This window comes from Delphinus delphis, chromosome 14 (assembly GCF_949987515.2).
Source record: "Delphinus delphis chromosome 14, mDelDel1.2, whole genome shotgun sequence".
In the NCBI taxonomy this organism is placed as follows: Eukaryota; Metazoa; Chordata; class Mammalia; order Artiodactyla; family Delphinidae; genus Delphinus; species Delphinus delphis.
The window spans coordinates 77098035-77121125 of record NC_082696.1 but is presented as its reverse complement, the minus strand read 5'-3'; the positions used below and the strand labels follow the sequence as shown (position 1 = coordinate 77121125).

The window sequence follows — 23091 nt, the reverse complement described above, 5'->3', positions numbered from 1 at the left end:
AAACCCCTGCTCTCCCCTATTCCGGTTCTAACTCCGTGTATAATTAACAAAAACAGCCTTTATTAGTGATTTCCTGTTTCCCATCAAGTGATTCATTTTGCACAGAAACACATGGTTGGGAGCTCTCATGGTGCTGGGCTGGGCTTCTCAATCGAATTCCCGCTGAAGGTGAAACTTAACTCCTGTAATATCCACACTGCCAGTCAGAGTCAGGTTGGTGGGGTCAGAGTTGTTCTTCTGGTTTATTAGCAAAACTTTAGTGTCTTGTTGAAGCTCTTGAGAAAACCACATGATTATAGGCTTTCAATCATATTGACTGTGGTTCCCATCACATAATGCAAATACATCTGGATGTGTTTTCTACTGATGAGGAATGATGAACTTTGTAGTTATGACGGAACTGACTTTGACCAAACGTGCTCCCATCTGGTTGTATACTTGTTTTTCCAGTAATGGTGATGAGTATGAAGTACACTTACTTCATCCCAACTTGTACCAAAGAACACACTTGTGGCAATAGAATTTCAGTCTGCGAGGATGGAATAGAGTTTTCCCCTGTGTTATGCTAACTGGGGGTTTTAAATCATAAACCTGGCTCGTTATCACGGTATTCTAAACAAGGGAGCTAACTAGTTAGCCCTGAGACAGGACCATTACAAAGTTTGTCTTTCTTGAGATTGTCTTTCTTGAGATTTCTCACTTTTATTGCTTTTTCGTAGTCTCCAAATTCATCTAATTCCAAATGGCTAAAGACGAATTTATTACAGAAACATCACTGGACTGGAATTTGCAAATTTTCCCTATGTTGTCTCTGCCACATATACATGTGCTCCTTTCAAGACAAAAATGGAAAATATTAATTTTGAAGCAACCAGTGGTTTGGAATTAGCGAGAAAGTTAAAGTCAGAAAATAGTCGAATGGAAAGGCAATGTGTTTCCATGCAGGGCGAAAGGACGAAGCGCAGACACAGAGTCAGGCTAGCTGTACAGTGTCTTTGTGCAAATTAGAAAGAGGTGCCCGCTTCCTCCAGGAGACACAACCCTGAGTCAGAGTGCAGCCCGCCTAAGGAGCAAAGAGTGGGCTGTAGTTCACCCCTATTCAGTCCCTCTGCCAGGCACCCCTAGGCAAGGCACAACTCCACATCTGTGTATGGTGACCCTGTACTGAAGGAGTCCAAGGTATGTCCATTGTTCTCAGTCTTCAGGCAGACGATGTAAACAGAGAGCTTTGCAACTGTAAATAAGTAGCTATTTTAGTTTAAAAGTTTAAGCTATCCACTTTAAAAATATGTAAATATTATTGGTATCTTTCTTTTTTTTTTGCGGTACACGGGCCTCTCACTGTTGTGGCCTCTCCCGTCGCGGAGCACAGGCTCCGGACGCGCAGGCTCAGTGGCCATGGCTCACGGGCCTAGCCGTTCCGCGTCCCGGACCGGGGCACAAACCCGTGTCCCCTGCATCAAAGGGCGGACTCTCAACCACTGCGTCACCAGGGAAGCCCGTATCTTTCTTTTTAACCAAATCTTTCTAGTTCTCTTAGAAGAAAACGACTGATGTGAAACACCTATTTCTTTTCTCCCTAAAAAATGTGCTTATGGTTGAACTGTATTGACTGTGTTATGCTGCATATACCAGACATTTCATTTTGAGTTCAATTACCCTAGACACCAATTACCAAAGAAAAAGAGGCTATGGTTATGTAACACTGTGCATTATGTATTTTGAGCCACATTACTCTTCAGGGACTAACTAAAAGCTTTTTAATTGCTGTAATAATGATCATAGAAGGAAGACGAATGTTGCCCATAAATCACTACTATTGAGAATAGTTTACTATAGTAAATCAAATATTCATATTGTGATATCTGTTTAATCAATGGAATAATAAAGATGTGATCACAATAAATTTTTTTCATTACTTTAAACATGTGATTCAATTTATGTAATTAAGATCCTACGTTGTGGGGAGAAACCTCTGGGGATCCAGAGGTTTCTGGGATCCACTTTACGCCTCTGAGAGTCTTGTTAATTTTTGTAGAAAAGACTGAAGTTCAAAATGTAAGAAAGTTCCTATCTTTGAACGTTACTATTTTCACTCGGAAGTTTTTGTTGTTGTTGTTGTTTTTGGTTTTTTGTGGTTTTTTTTCTGCGGTACGCGGGCCTCTCACTGTTGTGGCCTCTCCCGTTGCGGAGCACAGGCTCCGGACGCGCAGGCTCAGTGGCCATGGCTCATGGGCCCAGCCGCTCCGCGGCATGTGGGATCTTCCCGGACTGGGGCACAAACCCGTGTCCCCTGCATTGGCAGGTGGACTCTCAACCACTGCGCCACCAGGGAAGCCCCCACTTGGAAGTTTTATCACAAGCAAGGAAAGTCTTAGGGTGCTGGGGAGCTGCTAAATAGGCCACTGTATTTACGTAGATGTAAAAGGACACAGAGGGAGGAATACTTTGAAGAGGGCTCTAGAAAGGGGAGAAAAGGAGGTCACAGGAAGAAGAGACAATGAAAATGTTCAACTGACTTAGTCCTGGTGATGGAGGAGAATAAATAGGAGCTTAGGGTATAGAAACAGACACAGAGGGGTCACAGCCTTCTCTTCCATCCTACCTGGTTCCCCTTTGTGCCAAGGGAGACATAGGGACGCCAAAAACAAAGATGTGCCTGCAGAATTGAAACTGCACCCCGTGGAGCAAGGGGTTGTCTCAATTGGCTGCATAAGGAGCTGATTCCAAACACAGGGGGGCAGCAGAGGGCCGCTGTGCAAAGCCTGGGGCCGACAGGTGAGTGTGTGATCCGTCTCACAAAGTCAAGGGTGGGTATCTGGTCTTTGCTGTGAAAGTAGGGATGGGGCGACAGACACAGGACAGGTGGAGCCCACACAGGTGGTATAGTTCAAAAGAAGGCTGAATCCCATCATCCATTCAATAAATATTTGTGCACATTCAGTACTGGAGATATAATCGCATCCTGAGGCATTGAAGTCTAGGGGGAAATAGACAATCAGTTGAAAGTCACTTACATTATAACATGACAAACCTTGGGATGGAGGAGATACAGGGGGCTAAGAACTTGGTCCAGAAGAACAGTTGACTTGCATCTGAGCTGACGGAGGAGGCTTCCTGGAGAAAGTGACCCGAAATCTCACAATAAGTACTTGAGCCAGAGAAAGAGGGGTGGAGCTAGGCTAAGAGTGTTCTTGGCCAAGGGAAACCTGTAGGCAAAGGCCAAACTGAATAGATTTAGATGCATGGGCTGGGGCCACAGGAGGCCGAAGTGATAAACAACGGGCAACTCATAAAAAGCCTCTAAACCAGGCAGTGAGTTTGCATTTTATCACAGAACAGCAAGAAGCCTTGGAATTTTTAAGCATCGGGATTGTGACACGGTCAGATGGTTGGAAAGATCATCCAACTGCCGTGCTAAACACAAATTCTGAATCAGCAGATCTGATGGTGTAACCCAGGAATTGTGATTTAAAATATCTCTGCAGGTGATTATGAAGCATAGCTGCACTTAGAAACCACTACTTTAGGCCAATTCAGCACCAAAAGCACTTAACATGTCTGCTCTGGTCAAGGTTCCCAGCAGGCTCACCTGATTCCCGGGGACTTGCTTGCCCCAGAGGTTTCTCCTGTTCTCACTGTGTTATCAATTCCACTGATTCTTCTTCACCAAGGAATCATGGTCACTTCAGACCAGCAGCATAAACTAGGAGGGTCCCCAGAAACTGGTGAAAGTATTTGCTACCTCTGTGCAAATGAGGGTGACCAACTGTCCTGATTTGCCTGGGACCAAGAAGAACAGAATCCCACAAAGCTGGACTTCTGCAAATCTGGACAGTTCCAGGCAAGATGGGACAAGTTGGTTATCCCAGGGCAAACACGGAGTGGTCAGGAGACTGGATATTCCAAAATGTCCCTGCATCTGGCAGGGCAGCCATGGTGGACTTAACTGTACTCAGAAACTGAATTTCACTGACAGTGTTTCCAAAACTTAGCTTTCTTTACAGGCAAAACTCCATCATTGATGATTATGCCTAGTGACAATTTTAACTATTTTTTAAACTTGTGGGTTGTTTTAATCTTTGGGAAAAACCCACAATGAGTAGGAAAGAATGCTTAGTTCTTATGCCCATGTGACATAGCTGTTCTACACTCCTAAAATGGGTACATGTCTAACTTTGGGGGGACAGAGGAATCAGAATGAGCTGTGGAACTTCAAATTAAACATGGTGCATCCTCTTGAAGCACCCAGATTACTTAAAGACTAGGGTAGGTGGTAAGTAGTTTAAAACCCTTTCAGAAGATTAATACAATATTAGTATTTACTTGAATGTTTAGGACAAAACACGAGACTTAAAAAACATTTGCTTGAGGTGGACAGCTTGGGACAGCTTCTTAGACGATGCCACCATGATCCCCAGACTGGCAGTCCACTCACTTAGGTTGAGAGGGAACACAGCCAGGTGGGAAGTTTGAGAAGCCTGCCCCTAACTATTGACATTGCACACCTCAAACAAGACATTCCCTGCCAAGAGCTGTTGACCTTGAATGGAGGATGCATTTTTTTTTTTTCTTTTTGGGCACGCCAAGCAGCATGTGGGATCTTAATTCCCCAACCAGGGATCAAACCCGCAACCCCTGCAGTGGAAGCACGGAGTCTTAACCACTGGACACCAGGGAAGTCCCTGGAGGATGCATTTTGAGGAAAGAATAAATTTGTTTCTATGCTATGGAAGAATCAGAATGTCACGGTTTCTAAACACCATCACTTCTTCAAATTATTCAGTTAACCACATAAATATGGTCTATTGCTGCACTGAGCTAAAGAACGCTGGAAAAGATGGTCCTGGAATACCAACATATGCCCATTCTGTAAATGCCTTCCCATTCTGGGAACTCAGCTCAATGTTCCGTATCTGTTTAAATAATGTAATTTATTAGTTTACTTGCCTATTTCTTTCTTAGGCTGTGAGCTGCTTTGAGAACAGGGACTGTGTCTGCAGTGTCTACTAAAGGGTGCCTGCCCACATGATAGGCACTCAGTAAATATTTGTGGAAATAAAAGTAAAATTAAGTGATGTGAAGTCAGAGAGGCATAAACTGCCGCTGAAAATCTCAGAACAACCTTAATTATTTAGCTTTGTTTAAAAGAGTTAAACAATTACATTTTTCAACTTCTGCTCTTTCATCTGACGTTCTTGTCTACAATTTAGGAGTCACTTTGTTCTTCTTAAGTTTATTCCAAAAAGAAAATATGTAAACTGAATAAGGAAAAACAGTACATTCCACTAGAATGTTACAACAGGAAACAATCTTTAAACCTCATACAAATTGAATTATACTATTTACCCTAGTTAGGTAAAATGGAATATTATAAACGTATTGGAAGAAAAAAAGCTAAGTTATTTATGATGGTATTAGCTATTATTATAGAAATTAAACCCATTTTTTTGCTCCTCAGTGTTAGAAAGCAAGGTTAACATAATTAGTGACACAACAACATACAAGGAGAAGATTCAGCTATGGTTAGTTTAGAGGGCCATTGGGGCTAAAAATGTGTCTTTAGGTTTTTTCTGGAGAAATTTCTCTCCACAACTATATGGTTAATAATAGCCTAAAAGTCTCTATACTGCTTGTTCATTAAAGATTACTCCTTTCTAGCACTTCAGACCAAATATTATCTAAAAGAAATCTTTTATTAAAATATCACAAGCAGATGCTGTTTTTCATATTAAAACTTGCTTTTATTAATACCATGATAGCTTGAATTTTTAAAAGTAAAATTCCTAAAAATCCCAATTATGTTTTTTGCAGAAATAGAAAAATCCATTCTAAAGTGCATATGGAATTTCAAGGAACCCCAAAGAGCCAAACAGTCTTGAAAGAGAACAAAGTTGGAGGTGTCACACTTTCTGATTTCAAGACTTACAACAAAGCTACAGCAATCAAAACAGTGTGATACTGCCACAAATACAGACATTTAGACTAGTAGAATAGAATAGAGATCCCAGAAATAAAACCTCACATATATGGTCAAATGATTTTCAATCAGAATGCCAAGACCATTCAATGGAAAAGGATAGTCTTTTCAACAAATGATGCTGGGAAAACTGTATATCCACAAAGAATGAAGATGCAAAAGAATGAAGATGGACCCTTACCTTACACCACATACAAAAATTAACTCAAAACGAATCAAAGACCTGAATGGAGAACTAAAACTCTTAGAAGAAAACATAGGGGAAAAACTTCATAATATTGGATTTGGCAATGATTTCTTGAATATAACACCAAAAAAACAAGCAATAAAATAAAAAATAGATAAGTTGAACTACATCTAAATTTAAAACTTCTGTGTATCAAAGAACACAATCAACAGCGTGAAAAGCAACCCACACAATGGGAGAAAATATTTGCAAATCATATATCTGATAAGGGGTTAATATCCAGAATATACAAAGGACCCCTATAACTGAACAACAACAACAAAAACCCTGATTTTAAAATGGGCAAAAGACCTAAATAGATGTTTCTTTTTTAAATTTTACTGAAGCATAGTTGATATACAATATTATATAAGTTACAGGTGTACAATATAGTGATTCACAATTTTTAAAGTTTATACTCCATTTATAGTTATTATAAAATATTGACTATATTCCCCATGTGGTACAATACATCCTTGTGGCTTACTTTATACCTAATAGTTTGTACCTCTTAATCCCCTACCCCTGTATTGCCCTTCCCCACTTCCCTCTCTCCACTGGTAACCACTAGTTTGTTCTGTATATCTGTGAGTCTGCTTCTTTTTCATTATATTCACTAGTTTGTTGTATTTTTTAGATTCTGCATATAAGTGATATCATACAGTATTTGTCTTTCTCTGCCTGACTTATTTCACTTAGCTTAATACCCTTCAAGTCCATCCACGGTGTTACAAATGGCAAAATTTTGTTCTTTTTCATGGTTGAGTAGTATTCCATTGTATGTATATATTTATGTGTGTGTGTGTGTGTATATATATATATATATATATATATATATATATATATATACACACATATACACACCTTCTTTATCCATTCATCTGTTGCTTCCATATCTTGTTAGGTTGCTTCCATATCTTGGAAGTTGTAAATAATGCTGCTATGAATATTGGGGTGCATGTATCTTTTTGAATTTGTGTTTTTGGGTTTTTTCAGATACATACCTAAATAGACGTCTCTCTAAAAATATACAAATGGCCAACAAGCACATGAAAAGACACTCAATATTGCTGATCATTAGGGAAATGCAAATCAAAACCACAACGAGATACCACTTCACACACATTAGGATGGCTATCATCAAAACAAACAAAAAAACAAAACACAGGAAATAAGTATTGGCAAGGATGTAGAGAAATTGGAATCCTTGTACACTGTAAAATGGTTTAGGCACTATGGAAAACAGTATGGTGGTTTTTCAAAAAATTACAAATAAATTACCATATGATCCAGTAATTCTATTACTAATAAATTACCATATGATCCAGTAATTGAAAGCAGGAACACTTAGGTTTATAGCAGCATACTACTAGCAATCGCCAAAAGGAGGAATACAACATCTGTACTCACTGACAGATGAATGGATAAACAGATGTAGTATATACATACCCTCCAATATTGCTCAGCCTTTTGAGAAAAAGGAAATTCTGACACATGCTACAACCTGGATGAACCTTGAAGACACTTAGCCAAGTGAAATAAGCCAGTCACAAAAGGACAAATACTATTCCATTTATATGAGGTACTTAGAAAAGTCAAATTCATAGAGACAAAGGAGAGTGGTGGTTGGCAGGGACAGGAGGGAAAGGAGGATGGTGAGCTATTGTTTAATGTGTACAGAGTTCCAGGTTTGGAAGATGAAAAACATTCTAGAGATGGATGCATGGTGGTGATAGTGCACAGCAAGGTGAATGCATTTAACGCCAATGGATTGTACACTTAAAAATGGTTAAAATGTTGTTAAAATGGTAAATGTTATGTATATTTTGCCACAATTTAAAAGAAAGTACCACCTTGTTCACCCCCGAAAAGTTCAAATAAGGAAAGAAAATACAAACCATCCCCAATCCTTTATCTAGAGAATACCACTTTTCTAAAAAGGTAAAATTCCATGTAGAAAATTATAAAAGTGCAGTCATGTTTTCTTGTGATTAGTTATCTGAACATGACAGTCATCCATGGATTTAAACACATTTTCTTTACTTATGTGGTTTTCTTTTTTTTTTTCCTGGTTCGCGGGCCTCTCACTGTTGCGGCCTCTTCCGTTGCGGAGCACAAGGCTCCGGATGTGCAGGCTCAGCGGCCATGGCTCACGGGCCCAGCCGCTTCGCGGCATGTGGGATCCTCCCGGATCGGGGCACGAACCCGCGTACCCTGCATCGGCAGGCAGACTTTCAACCACTGCGCCACCAGGGAAGCCCTCTTCTATTTTCTTTTTTACCCACATTGGGAGATTAATAGCAAGACACCTGCTGTGTCCGGATTAGAAATTAGATAAGGCCACAGGTTGCCCCCTTCAGTGCTGTGGTTCTGCAGTGTATAGTTTCTTAAATTCCAAAAGACTACAGGCTTTTGGTTCTGTGCTAATAAAGACCTTAGGCAGAGCCCTTGAACTGCCTACCCCTACATGTAATCAGGTCCAACAGACAGAGTCCAGCTTTCTGCGCGCTGGCTGAGAAGCTGAATTCCGTAAAACGTGGGAGAAGTCATTGCTGAGGCACAACTCTATGATTGTTTTCTCACTGTAGTTGTTTACCCAGCTGCATGAATTTAACCCCGTCAACATAAACCAGCTAGAGGAGAGAGACCCAAGACAGATACAGCATCTGTACCAGACCTTGCACCGATAGCTGTATACAGACACCTCTGGTACAATTCTGCTTATTTATGTAAATTTTCTTCACCTCCTTACTTTATCCTGTGATTGTCTCCTTCCCATATAGTCTCTAGAAGTATTTTTCAAGCTTGAGTGAAATCCTTCCATGTAATCTTGTCTGGAAGACTGACTGGCAGGGTGGCCCTGACACAGGGCTATTTGCATGAGGAACCCCGGCTCTTCCTGGGAAAGAGCTCATCCCAGAGGAGGAAGGGCATCATTTTGGTTGAAGGACAATGGGGCAGGGTCAGAGGGGAAGGGTGAGTCTGAGTGCAGCACGGCGTCTGTCACTCCGACACCCTTCCAGCCCAGACGCCTTGACCCCCGCCTGAGACCCAGGGTGAGGGACTGTCGTAAGAGAGCCCAATAAGAACTAGAAGAATTGGTACATTAGAATTCAGCAGTCGGCAGGGAAGGCGGGAAGGGGCAGCCCTCTCTATCTGGCATCTCGCTCTCAGTGTACACATCAGTCTGAGCCGCCTCTAAGTAGACACCAACTGACGTACACGGAGGAGAAAGCCCTGGGTCTCACACAGCAGAGCTGGCTGTGGGCTGGAGGGGGGAAAAGGGCCAAGTGGCAAATGCCAAACGGTAGCCCGGAGCAGGCTGTGCAACACGTGTGGGTCACCCTCTGGGGACTCCCTGCGCATAAGGGGCCTGGCATCCCACAGAGCAGGTGAGGGCACAGGGAACGAGAGGGAGAAGGTAGTTTCTTTGATCTTATTTTCATCCTCTGACTGGAGAGGGCTGGGAAATATAAGTAATACTCTTTCAAAAGAGAAGATATTTCAATCAAACAAGACTACACTGTCTAGAAAAAATTTATATGTAAGGTTTATTTGAATCACATAACATTAAATTCCTTAGGATTTGTTGTGTTTTTTGAGGTATTCATTTCAGCCTCTGACCTAAGTGATTTGCATATTTGTAGCATACATTTGACCAACTTAGAACAAGTAGAGTTTAATTTTTTGAACGAAAATACAAGAAAATCTCAGCCACTATGAACCTACAGGGCATGTCACACTGAATATTTACTTTCATAAGTAATTGAAAAATATTTACGTTAAACAACAGAGTTGTTTAACTGTAGGGGTTTGGGAATAGGATGAATTCCCAAACTGAATTCATTTAGAATTCAAATGAATTATGAAATCCCTTTCCTTTCAAAAAAGAATGTAATACACATAAGTTAATGTCTTTCTGAGAACTTGGGGTCGTCATTCTAAGTATCAGCTGTTCTGGTGTACTGAACATGTTTATTGTAATGTGCTTCCTTAACCCACTTGCTTTTTGTCTTTCTCTTTATTTTTTTATTATTTTTATTTTTGGCTGCATCGGGTCTTAGTTGCAGCATGCAGCCTCTTCGTTGTGGCACTTGGGCTCTCTCTAGTTGAGGTGTGCAGGCTCTGTAGTTGTGACATGCCGGCTTAGTTGCCCTGCAGCATGTGGGATCTTTGTTCCCCAACCAGGGATTGAACCCACGTCCCCTGCATTGGTAGGTGGATTCTCAACCACTGGACCACCAGGGAAGTCCCTGTCTTTCTCTTTAAACAAGTTGCTGATGGAAACTGAGAGCTAGTTTTTTGCTTATTTTTACTCCTACTCAGGAGAAGCAATGTGGTACAAACAGCATGCACTTGGGACTCTTGAGTTAGAAACATACATCAGCACTACTGCTAGTGTGACTTGAATGAGTTAGCTTCTCTGAACTCAGTTTCTTCATCTGTAAAATGGGCACAGCAGTAGTTCCCTCACAGGTTTTACATGAGCTGATGTATAAAGGTACCTGGCAAATGTTAGCTACCCTGCCCTTTGGCAGCCAAACAGACATATTGTAGCTCTGCTAACGTGACCTTCAGCCACTTAGCTCTGAACTTCATCTTCCCCACCCTGTAAGAGATTGAAATATATGTGAAGTGGTTAATATAGTGCCTGAAATACTGCGGATGCCCAATAAAAGGCAATTTCCTCTTTTTTCTTTTCTCATAGGAGTGAGTTGACTGATGTGGAACAGCTGGATCTATTGGGCAACACAGCGAAAAGCCTTTCCACAAACTGCATCAGTAAGTCAAAGGCTAAGGCAGTTCTCCTCAGCCCTGTGGCTCTCGATATCCTGTGAATCCCCGGACCACTCATAACAGTACCTGCAGTACCTGTGCCACAGGCTTCACAGACACTGGCAGCCCCTGCTGGCTTGCCCCGCGCCTCCGAGCCCCCTGCACTATTTGTTGGTGTGCTTTGAAGGAGCAGCTCCTTGCTAAATTCAAGCATTTGGACTCCACAGTTTATGCGAGAGTCTGCAGTTTCTTCATCACCCCTGTCAAAAGTTTATATTGCAGCAGGAATGACTTAACAATTTTTCCTAAACTTTCCTGAGTATTCTATTTAAAACCTGGCATCAGTAAGAAACAATGTCAAACAGCACATCTTGTGCTAGCACTGAGGCTGGAAGCATTGCCTCTAAATGAAGGTGCAACCAAAGCCAAGCCCTCTGATTTAGGAAAAGAAAGTAAAAATAAGTACAAAAATAGAAACGTTGAGCTTCCCTGATGGCGCAGTGGTTAAGAATCCACCTGCCAATGCAGAGGACACGGGTTTGAGCCCTGGTCCAGGAAGATCCCACAGGCTGCGGAGCAACTAAGCCCGTGCGTCACAACTACTGAAGCCCACGCATCACAACTACTGAAGCCCAAGTGCCTAGAGCCACAACAAAGAGAAGCCATTGCAACGAAGAGTAGCCCCCACTCGCTGCAAGTAGAGAAAGCCCGCACGCAGCAACGAAGACCCAACGCAGCCAAAACTAAATAAAATAAAATAAATTAATTAAAGAAAAAAATAGAAATGTTAATTTTTTAAAAATTACATCTTTGATGTTTAATAAAATTCTTATGAGTTCCTAGTTGGAATGCCTTTTTTTAAAGAAAGGAGACTCCTGAAAAAGGCCCAAGATTTCTGTACTGTTTGTGATCTTTTTTTTTTAATAAATTTATTTATTATTTATATATTTATTATTTTTGTCTGTGTTGGGTCTTTGTTGCTGCGCATGGGCCTTCTCTAGTTGCAGCGAGTGGGGGCTACTCTTCGTTGCGGTGCGTGGGCTTCCCATTGCGGTGGCTTCTCTTGTCGCAGAGCACCGGCTTTAGGCATGCGGGCTTCAGTAGTTGTGGCTCGTGGGCTCTAGAGCGTAGGCTCAGTAGTTGTGGCGCACGAGCTTAGTTGCTCCGTGGCATGTGGGATCTTCCTGGAGCAGGGCTCAAACCCGTGTCCCCTGCCTTGGCAGGCAGATTCTTAACCACTGCGCCACCAGGGAAGCCCCGGCTAACTGCTTTTATGGACAATATTTGGCATTCTGGTGCCAAATCCCAGATTGAAATGCCAAATCTACCCTTTTAAAGTGAAAATGTAGTTGATTACATCTGCTTATACAATTACCAAGCTTTTTTACTCTATTGGACCACATTCAAAAGTTTTTTATCAAGAAAACCTCATGTGTGCTGTTACCTAAGTATCAGTGTTTAGGAACCATGTGATGCTCTGTGATTTGAGAATAGATGTGAAATGTGTAGCCCTGCCCTTTCTGTCGCCTGATACTTCCCTAATCACTGTACTTATCACTTCGTAACCACTATTGCTCGTTTTCTCCCTTCCCACAAGACTGGCAGCCCAGGGAGGCCACAGCCTCTTGTTCTCTTGTGTCCCTGGCCCCTAGCACAGGACCCAACTCAATAAACGTTTGTTACATGTATGAGTAAAGTGTGTGTGTGTGTGTGTGTGTGTGTGTGTGTGTGTTGTGTGCGTGTATTCTCCTTATCCAACAGCAGTGTCCTGTGTTTCCCCTTTTCTAAGCATGTCTACTTTCTCTTTTGAGGACAGAATAGCTTCTTAAAAATCTACCTTTTACCTTTCACTACACAAAACTTAGACCCCAAAAGATACTGGCTTATTACTTCCTTTTATGTTCATGAAATTCCTGTCAAATCTCGCCATGATTCAAGGAACAAATAGAAATGAATTACAGTTGATTCTCATTATCTGCAATAGTTGTTTTCTGTAAAGTTACCACAAACAGTGAGTTAGAGAACACGGAATCCTTGCTCTGGGGGAAATGCAGTTAGGTTTCCACAAGTCTCTCATCACAATATTTTCATCATCCATCAGTATATAACCTTGTTTTATGTGTTTCTTTCTTTAAAGACAGATGAGTGAATGAATGAATGAATGAATAAATGAACGATGAATGAATATACATGAGTAGTTATCTGACTTTGAAGGGGGAAAACATTTTCTCTGAAATGACAAAGAAAGAGATTAGAGAGTCTACATGTGAAAAAAAATCGTAGCCAATTAAATGGCCAAAAAACATATTTGTAACAACTATGACAGACATAAGGTAACTATCCTCAATTATAAAGAGTTCACAGATTCAGTGGAAAAAAACCCTAAGGCTCAATAGAAAGTCATAAATATACAATTTACTTATATATAAAATGTTCATTAGGAAATAGTCCAACTTAACTAACAACTAAATAAATGTAAATTAAAGCAATGGTGAGATACCGTTGCTCAGCCTTAAATCAGAACACATTTTAGAACTATAATAGTCATTGTAGTGAGAGTTTGATTAATGGGAATTTTCACAGTTTTGTTGGGAAGGTTCTGGAAAACAATTTGGTAATAGATGCATACAAGAGACCTTTTCACTGAGGAGTTTAACAAGAAGGACAGAGATTTGTGCATGAGTATGTTCATTATGATGCTACTTATAACAGTGAAAAGATTGGAATCAATGTAAATATTCAATGATAAGGAAATATTTGAGTAAAATATAATACTTCCATAAGATAAAATATTTTACAGACTTCAAATAATGTATTTCGAGGGATGTTGAATGAGGTGGGAAATGCTTATAACGTTATTCAAATTTGTGTGTACACCGTGCTTGCAATTATGTAAAACAAATATATGTGAAGAAAAATACACATATATTCACAATTGTTCTTTCAGGATGTTAGAATTATGGGTGATTAATGTTTTTCTTTGTAACTTTTAAATATTTCTAAATCATTGTTTCTCAAACTTTTTTCAGTTTTGTGCTTCTAAGGAGACTTTTTAGATATTTTTTTCCTAATCTCCCCCTTATGAAACTTTAATGTACATCTGTTAATGTACTGTGATCTTTCTGAGGTGCACAAACCATTATGACATTTAAAATTTCTTTATCCCTCTCTAAGAACAAATTTTACCCTGTTGGGAAACTCTCATTGAGAATACGTATTCTAAATGATCTACATTGAACTACTTTTACTTTGATAGTCAGATAAAATGTTTTTTAATAGAAAGTTCCAGAATGGGTAGTATCAACTCAGAGGAATAAATCTCTAATAGTAGAATTTTTCCTACTCTGGTACCTGAAATTTTGAAACAATTATCTTTTTCTCATGTCTAAAATTGCTTATGTAAGTAAACATGTATTCCAACTAATATGTCTGGCTCTATATGTGTAATATGAAACTAACATATTTTTCAGGGAAGGATAGAGTTGAATTTAATAACAACCAATATTTTAATTGCACCCTGGTGTGAACAAAATTATTGTCATGGGTATTACTTATTTCTCTTAACTCCATTCTACAGATGAAGAAAATAAGGCTCAAAGAAATTAAATAGCTTGCCCAAGGTTACATGATTTGTAAGAAACAGAGTTATCTGATTTCAAAATATTTATTCTTTCCATTACAAGTTGCTCTGGGGGTCAGTAACAGTTTTCTGGGAGAATATGATATAAATACAAAGCAGGAGAAGGTCCTGGAATGAAACTCACTGGGTAATATTTCCCATAGTAACATTCATCCACAAATGGTACCACCACCATCTGGTCCAGTTTCCCCACACGATGTAACTTGATTGGCTTGCCACGATCTTGCCAACATTTTTTGAGCACTGTCATCTTTTTAGTAACTTCCCTAAAAATGTCACATTTCTCTCTTCACGCCAGGGCATGTGAGGTCGGTGAACCCAGTCCTGCAAACTTCCTTCTCTGACTCTCCAAGACCCCTCCACTGCTGCTGGGAGACGGCCCTAGAGTATGACTTCTTGCAATGTACTTTGAAGTAGATAAAATATGCACTCATGGACATCTGTCTGTTATTTCCTGCACTCACAGCTTTGTTCTTCTTTATTGCCAGAGAATTCTATGGATGATGTCACTTTTCTCTGAAAAGAACAGGCCATCAGAGCTTTTCACTGACATAATTAATTATCTGTAGCTTGACTCTAAGCCAGAAAATTCTCAAGGCACAGCCCCCAAAGAATTAACTCTACTGTGTTTGCTATTCTTAAACTTTTAAAGAGACAGGGTACCCTATCTTTTTTTTCTCAGACCCTGATAATGGTATTTTTGTTCAGTGATATCAAGTAACAGAAAGTGAACTGGGGCAGTATTCTATGATTTCACAAGGAAGACCTCCGGTTCAATAGGCAGCAAACTCAAAAGGTCGCTACAGATCAAGTATACAAAGCAAAGCTTTTAGGGCTTAGTCTTAAATGCTACAGGACTGCATCACAATTACTGAATAGACTGGGGGATCCTGTGAATCTGTAGCCCAAAAATGAGATCTCAACCAAAGCTAACCATGTTAAATTACCCACAAGGTGAAAAGCTTCAGTGTACCAGCCACAAAAGCCTAAAACATCACTGTATTTAAACTTTACAAGATATAAGAAGTTACCAGAATGACTCACATATTTTGAGTTTTCACCTGTGTCTTTATATAGATCTAAGGCAAATTAGCCAGTTCATCAGAAAATGTCGCCATCCATTCTGCTGGGTTTATGAGATTATGTAAATGAGCTATTACTTGTCTCTTTAAACCTGGGGCTCTGTGGGGAATGATCAACACGGCGCATGTCATAACGTGGTGGAGGGTCTGAAAGAATCAAGGCCCTGAGTTCTGGGCCTGCTCTTCACTGGCTGAGTGATAACATAAGATGCAGGAAACCTCTCAACTTTCTCAACTCTAGTAGAAAGAGCAGTATCCTATCCAGCTCAAAGAATTATCTAAGACTGCAGATTTGAATGTGTATATAATTATGGCCTCCCCCCGAAAGGAATTGTTACTTATGGCCTCTTTTGCTGCCTTGATTCTGCATAAACCAGTTTAAATTGTGCTCTCTCTGGATTAATTTAATTTAGTAAATTATCTCTTTAGATCTACTGTCAAAATTCTTAAAGATTTAAACTTATAATGTAATAAATGTTGATTATTTTTTAAAGATCAACATTACAGAATCAACAGTAAAGAAAAAGTGAAGGTATATGCCACTTTCTCCCAAATTCCACTCCCCAGCGCTGATTCTATTAATAATTTGAAGTCGATCTTTTCAGGATTGTTTTTCTCTATAGATACATAAATGCAGATGTCAGCACAGACACACTTTCTCTGTCTCTGTCTCTCTTTCTATTGCTCTCTGCCTAATATTATCGAGCATTTACTATATGTCAGAAAATGTGTAGAGTGCTTTGCAAACATTATCTTGTTTAAACTTCACAGTAACCTTAACAAACAGGTACTATTATTATCACCATTTTGTGGACGAGGGATCTGAATTGGTACAAAGAAGTTCTGTAATTCGCCCAGCCTGTGTGGTATCAGGATGCAAATCTAGGCAGCCTAACTCCAGAGCTGGCAATCTTAATATTATACTTTATGAATACCCCCTACATACCTATCAATATAGAGTCTCTCAAATATGTACCGCTTTATTTTTTTATTCTCATAGAATGGAAAGCTCAAGAAGAATGAAATTCTATTGTTGCTAATTCTCATTTCACCAGAGCTAACAGTTATGTCTTGCTTATTTGTTTTTCAATAACTTGATTGTCTTCTTTATTTATACATGTCCAGCTGTCAACTGAGTCTTTTCCAGTTTTCTTAATTCTTTTTGCCTGAATCTGTAACCCAAAGTTTAGATCAAACACTAACCCACCCCCCAAAAAATTCCAAGGGAAAGACCAGATAATTGTGTTGGACTACAATTCCACTGTGTTGAATTTGTTTGAAATAAACATCTCTACTGTGATTATGCCTGTAGTAATTAAATAAAATCGTTACCAAACATCTCTTTGATTTGTCCCGTTACCTTCTCTGGATGAAAGCTGAAGGACGTGGCTACTGCTTCTGTTTCCACTAACATCAACACACACCATAGATGAAGCAGTTAATTAACTCCTTCCTTCTTCCTTCCCTCCTTCCTTTCTTCTTTCTATCTACTCATTTATTAACTTAGCAGCTCCGTGTAAATTTATTTTGCTAGTTGTTATGATGAATCCCACATGAGGAGGACATAATCCCATTCTTGCATGACTTTATAATCCACTAGGAATGAAATTTGGGAAGGTAACTCCTATAGCTAATTATTCATCATTTTGAAAGGAAGGATGGGAGGAAAGTTCTAGAGCATGGGATAGCATAGGGAAGCCATGAGAAAGGATTAACTTTAATTTCAGTTTTTTGACTAACTTAAATGGCTCCAAGTTTTAGCAGAAGAGTTGATTCATAGAATTGCAGGGATTTAGAGTAGGAAAGACCTTGAACCCTTTGATTTACAACTAAGGAAACAGGTTCAGAGAAGCCAATGATTTGCCCAAGAGATACAACTGATTGGTTGTTGATTATATATTAGTACCCAGGTCTCTTGATTCTCAGGCCAGAGAGCTCTCCACTTTACTAAATCACTAGTGAATACATGGCAACAATCTCAAGTAGGAATTAATACATATGCTAGTTAATTAGTTTTCTAAATGTGAACTGAGCAATTTTTTGGCCCGATCAATTTTTTTTTTTTTTTTTTTTTTTGAGGTGCGCGGGCCTCTCACTGTTGTGGCCTCTCCCGTTGTGGAGCACAGGCTCCGGACGCGCAGGCTCAGCGGCCATGGCTCATGGGCCCAGCTGCTACGCGGCATGTGGGATCCTCCCGGACCGGGGCATGAACCCGTGTCCCCTGCATCGGCAGGAGGACTCTCAACCACTGCGCCACCAGGGAAGTCCCTGGCCAGATCAATTTTTAAAATAAACATTTGAATTCTATTGGGCACACTTGAAGGAATCTTGGCATGCTGTAAAATCAATGCCCTAAAAAAGTAGTTGATATTTCTCTGAAGTTTGATTATATATTCAAACACTATTTGTCCATTAGCAATAGGCATATTGATGCTGAGCTCAAAAATATTGGATTCAACATTTTTACCTTAATTTTCAGATCAGTGAGTACATGTATTTATTTACGCATTATTTACAGCATGCGTCTTCCCATGTGCAATTCCTACATCAACCAATTTTTCTATAGTCCTCTTGAGAGAAGATGTTGGAAGAACTTGATTTTGTTATGTTTATCAGCAACTACTGCCAATAACCAATCATCATTCAAAGTGGGGAGCACTCTGGTTCAGCGTGTTATATATCATGTTTTCATTACTTGCAGCCCCTTAGGATTTTTTTTTTCATGAAAGCCTAAGCCTGAGCTTTATCTGATAGCATGACTTTGATTCTGATGTTTAAAAATCTCTGCCTTACTAGCTTGTATTATGTTCCCGGTGTATCAGCTTTTTCATAATAAATGACCAAGAACAACTGGCTAAGATTCATATTAATTGCTGGGAAGCTTCAGGGAAAAAAACTTTGATTATGATACAGTGGATAAAATGGTTCATGGTCCCCTAGTCTACTTCAAACTCCTGCTGCTTATTTGTAGTTACCATGTTGCCAAACATTGTTGTTTCAGACGATTGATATGCATTGACCTCTACTGAGTTTTCATGGTTAGGGATCTTATCTGAGCTGTCATTATCATGCTTCATCATCCAAAAGCCAGTGGTCGGATGAAAGTGTGGTGAAGATGACTAAATAGAAGAGGCAGGTGGATGAGATCAGACAACCAGTGTTGCCAGATTGCTCAATGCTGAACTCATCATGTCATGTTCAACAGTGATTAGTCTTAAATAATATGATGGGAATATCCCAAAATTTCCTTCCAATTTCCCCATGACCTTCAAGGCCAACAAGCATGAAGTCTGAATGGCCTCTTTCTGCAGCCACTCTTCACACATGCTTAATCCCAAGAACTAATTTAGCAAGACACCACGGAGCTGCAGCAATATGGCCTCACTCTTTCCAGCTGAAGTGCTAGTAGCCATCTCACAGATGGTGTCATTTTCATGGGGATCAGTTGAAAGGCTTCCATCCCAAGATGACTTAACCAGAGCAAAACTATTTGAAGCATCTCTTCCTGACATATCTGGCGCATCTCCTAAGGACTCACCAAAGCCGTAAATAAAGAAAACAATTGTGTCCTTCTGATATAGCAGCTGCTAAAATGGAGACATTTTGTACTTTAGGTACCACTAGTAAAACCCAGAGAAAACTCAACCCCCTCACCTCTCAGACTCAAGTCTGCTTTTGGCATCTTTTATAATGCTGTATCTCACTTAATCTCCATCTCCTGAAACTCTTTCACTATGCTCTTTGAAACACACATTCAACCACAAGCCACTTCTAAGTTCACAAAAGCTTCTGAAAATGTTCCCATCACCTCCTCGCTCTAAAAGCAGTGATTCTCAAATTTGACAGCACGCTGGAATCCTGTGAAGTTTTGAAAATATACTGATTCCTGCCTCTCACTTCCAGCGGTTGTTATTTAATCGGTCTGGGTGTGGCCTGAGCATTTGTAGCCAAGTTTGAGAATCACTTCCCTAAGAGAACCCTGGATCTTTTCCTGAGGACACCACTTCCCCAAGAGCCCTCAGAAGTGTATAGTTTCTCTCCCACTCTCCTTAGATTTCTTCTTCCTCCACATTAACCGCTTCCAGATCATTCTCTCTCCCTCTTCCCTAAAATGTCCTGGCTTTGAATCTCATGACAATATCATTTGTATCCTTTCTGTTTGTAATCATGTTCCATTCACACCCCCAGGGCATTCACTCCCCTTCCTTCCTTGAAGTTACGAGGTCCTGGATTGCTGTTATGCCCTCCAACACTACTTCTGTCAAGTTTCTTGGTGATTTTCAATATTCCCTTAGATGATTATTCTGGTACCCTGACCTCCCAATTCCCTGAACTTCTCTCTTCTAATAATTCTGTCCTTCACACTACTTGTGCTCATTTTCCTTCTCTTCCAGCTTCAATTTCCATTGTACACATCCTCAGTTTCATACCCCTTCTCTCACTTGATTATACTCTCTTGGTCAAATCACAGCCAAATCAAATCTAACTCTTGGTCAAGTCCCATCTCTAATGCTTGTACCCACAGGCAGAAAAAACACATCATGCCAAGTGATCTCACTTTAAATTCATCATCACTAATTTTACCTAGGCTGTTAATGCTACCAAGAAATCACACTATATTCCTCTAGTCCACTTTCATTCACTACAATTTTATAACTTCTCTCTTATCAAATCTTTCACACATCTTTCCTCTTGCTACCCAGCCCACCAAGAAAATTGAAGCAATTATAGAAGAACAACCACAAACTCCCACCGTCTCTGTACACCTACAGCATCTTTGTCCCTATGTACATAATCTTCTCTTCTGTTACTAGACGTGAACTGTTGGTGCTTCTAGTTAACGCCAACTTCTTGACTTATCCATTAGCTCCCATCCTCTCTTTATGACCTAGGACACGCTCCAGCCTTTGCCCACCATCAATGTTGCCCTCCGTACTAGCTGTTCTCATAAGCGTGCAAACACATTGTTATTTCTACCGTCATAATAAAACCCTCTCTTGACTCCTAGAAGTCCCACTTCATTTTTCTCCTTATCTCTACAACAAAACTCACTGGAAGAGTTGCCCATACTTCCTGACTCCAATATCCTCTCCTACCAAAGAAGCAGTAGCTCACTCATGTGAGCCCACTGCAGTCAGGCTTGTGCTCCTGTCACCCCACTGAAACGTCTCTTATCAAGGCATACCGTGACTTCCCTGTTGCCGAAAGCAACGGTCAACTCTCATTCCTCATTTTCCTCGATCCATTGGCAGCATCTGACACTTCTGATCTTTCTCTCCACCTTGAAAAATTCCTCACTTTGACTCCAGAACACTCTATTTTGCTAATTTCCCTCCAACCTCTCTAGGTGCTCATTCTCATTCTCCGTTGCTGATTCCGCCTCCTCTTCTTCCCAACCTCTCAGTGCTAGAATTCCCCAGGGCTCAGTCCTTGGACCTCTTATATCTTCTATCTAAATTTACTTTCTTCATGATTTTCACCCAGTTTCATGGCATTAACTACCATCTACATACTGGTGACTTCCAAATCGATAACTCCAGTCCAGATGTCTCCCCTGAACTCTAGACTCTTATCCAGATGCCTACTGGCTATCTCTCTGTAGTTGAATGTCTAACCGCATCTCATGCATAATGCAAAGCTACATTTCCGGTCTCCACTTGTCTACTGTGCTTCCCTACTCAGTAAACGGTAACCCCTCCTTTCCATTTGCTGGATCCAACAACCTTGCAGACAGCCTTAACTAATCGCTTTCTCACATATTCCATATTCAACCTACCGTCTAATACTATCAGCTCTCCTACAAAATTTGTGCAGAACCGGAGCACTTGTCACCACCACTGATACCACCCTAGTCTGAGCCACCATCAGCTCTTGTCTGGATTACACAAACAGCCGTAAGATGTTCTGGAAAAACTTGAACAAGCTTTTTGGCCAACTCAATAGATAAAGAACTGCTGACAAAGGGAAAGATCTCTGCATTTTCTCTATATGCTCAACTACTGCCAATACAATAAAACTAAAACTGGTTTGGAGTTCACAGGAATGGAATAAAAAAAGACACAATGACATTTAAAATTTTCAGCTTGTTATTCTGCAAGTATTTGTTAAGTACCTCATATATAGAGGTTCTGATTACCATGAACAATGAAACCTCTCCAAAGGAAAATAAATGACTTTTTTAATAAAAAGTGTTCTGATTTTTAAATTCCTTTAAAGATCCTTTGAGTATAAAGTCATCTCTTTTAAAAGTAAATAAGAAGAGCTAGGAAAATTCAGAAAAAGTTGTAATGAGAAAGGACTGACCTATTCACATATGAAAACATAGTCCTACAATAATTAAAACAGTGTGGTACTAGAGCATGAAATAGAGAAATCTATGGACTAAACTATAACTTGGAAATAGATTTAAATATTATATTACAGGATAAAAGTGACATTTCAAATCATAGGGGAAAATTCATTGTTCAGTTAATGGGTATTTACTTATTGTCTCTCATTTGTCTTTATTCTACTCTGTGCCACTGAGTCTGGAACACTGCAAATTGCATTTCCTGACTCCTGTGCTTGCTGCTTCCTGTTGGGTTCTGCCATGGGGTCATTAGTGGGATTAGAAGGTGGGGAGCGGAGAGAGGGGAGCTCCTTTCTGCTTTGTTTTGACAGCACTGCTCCAGCAGCAGCATTAGCTCCAGCTCCAGCTTCTTCAGACCTTCCAGACCCAGCCTCCCTCAGAGGAACCCACAGAACCTGGGCAGTGAGCCCTCCTCAGAGAGGTCCCTCCTCTGAGCTCCTGTGTTGTACTAAGTCTACCTCTTCCCTTTCTTTCCCCAGCTCTTGAGGTGGTAACTGCTTCCTGAAGTTATTATCTTTGGTTACCTCAGCACTCTCCTTCTACCTTTCAGCTTCCGATGTCTGTGTCACCAAATCTTTTTATTAACTCCTCTCTGTTGACATATTTAGAGTGGTTTCTGTCTTCCTGACAGTAGTCATCTACAAAAAAGTGAAGCATCTCACCTTAAACAAAGATGAATTCCAGATGGATAAAATATTTAAATGGGAAAACAGGGCGGGGTGGGGGGAAGTATTAGAAGAAAATTTGAAAGAAATCTTTCATTATCTAAGAGTGAGACAGCCTTTCTAAGTTTGATCCAAATCAGAAGTCATAAAAGAAAAGACTGATGGTTGACTAATAATAGTAATAATAAATTCTGCATGGCAAGAAATGCCAAAAGCAAAGTCAAAATAAAAATAATGAGGTAGGAAAATATTTTATTTACTTATATCACAGGTAAAGAACTAATTTCTTTACTATATAAAGAGCTCTTATTAATCAATAAAAGTCAAAAAATTCACTAGAAAAACAGGCAAAGAATAGAAACAGACCAGTCAC

General features: G+C 40.0%; 1 protein-coding gene across 3 annotated transcripts in view; it reads right to left on the bottom strand.

Moving 5' to 3' along the window:
• Positions 1–23091, bottom strand: part of FILIP1 (filamin A interacting protein 1) — a 216171-nt gene that overhangs the window by 61850 nt on the left and 131230 nt on the right. The gene's annotated exons all lie outside the window — the stretch shown is intronic.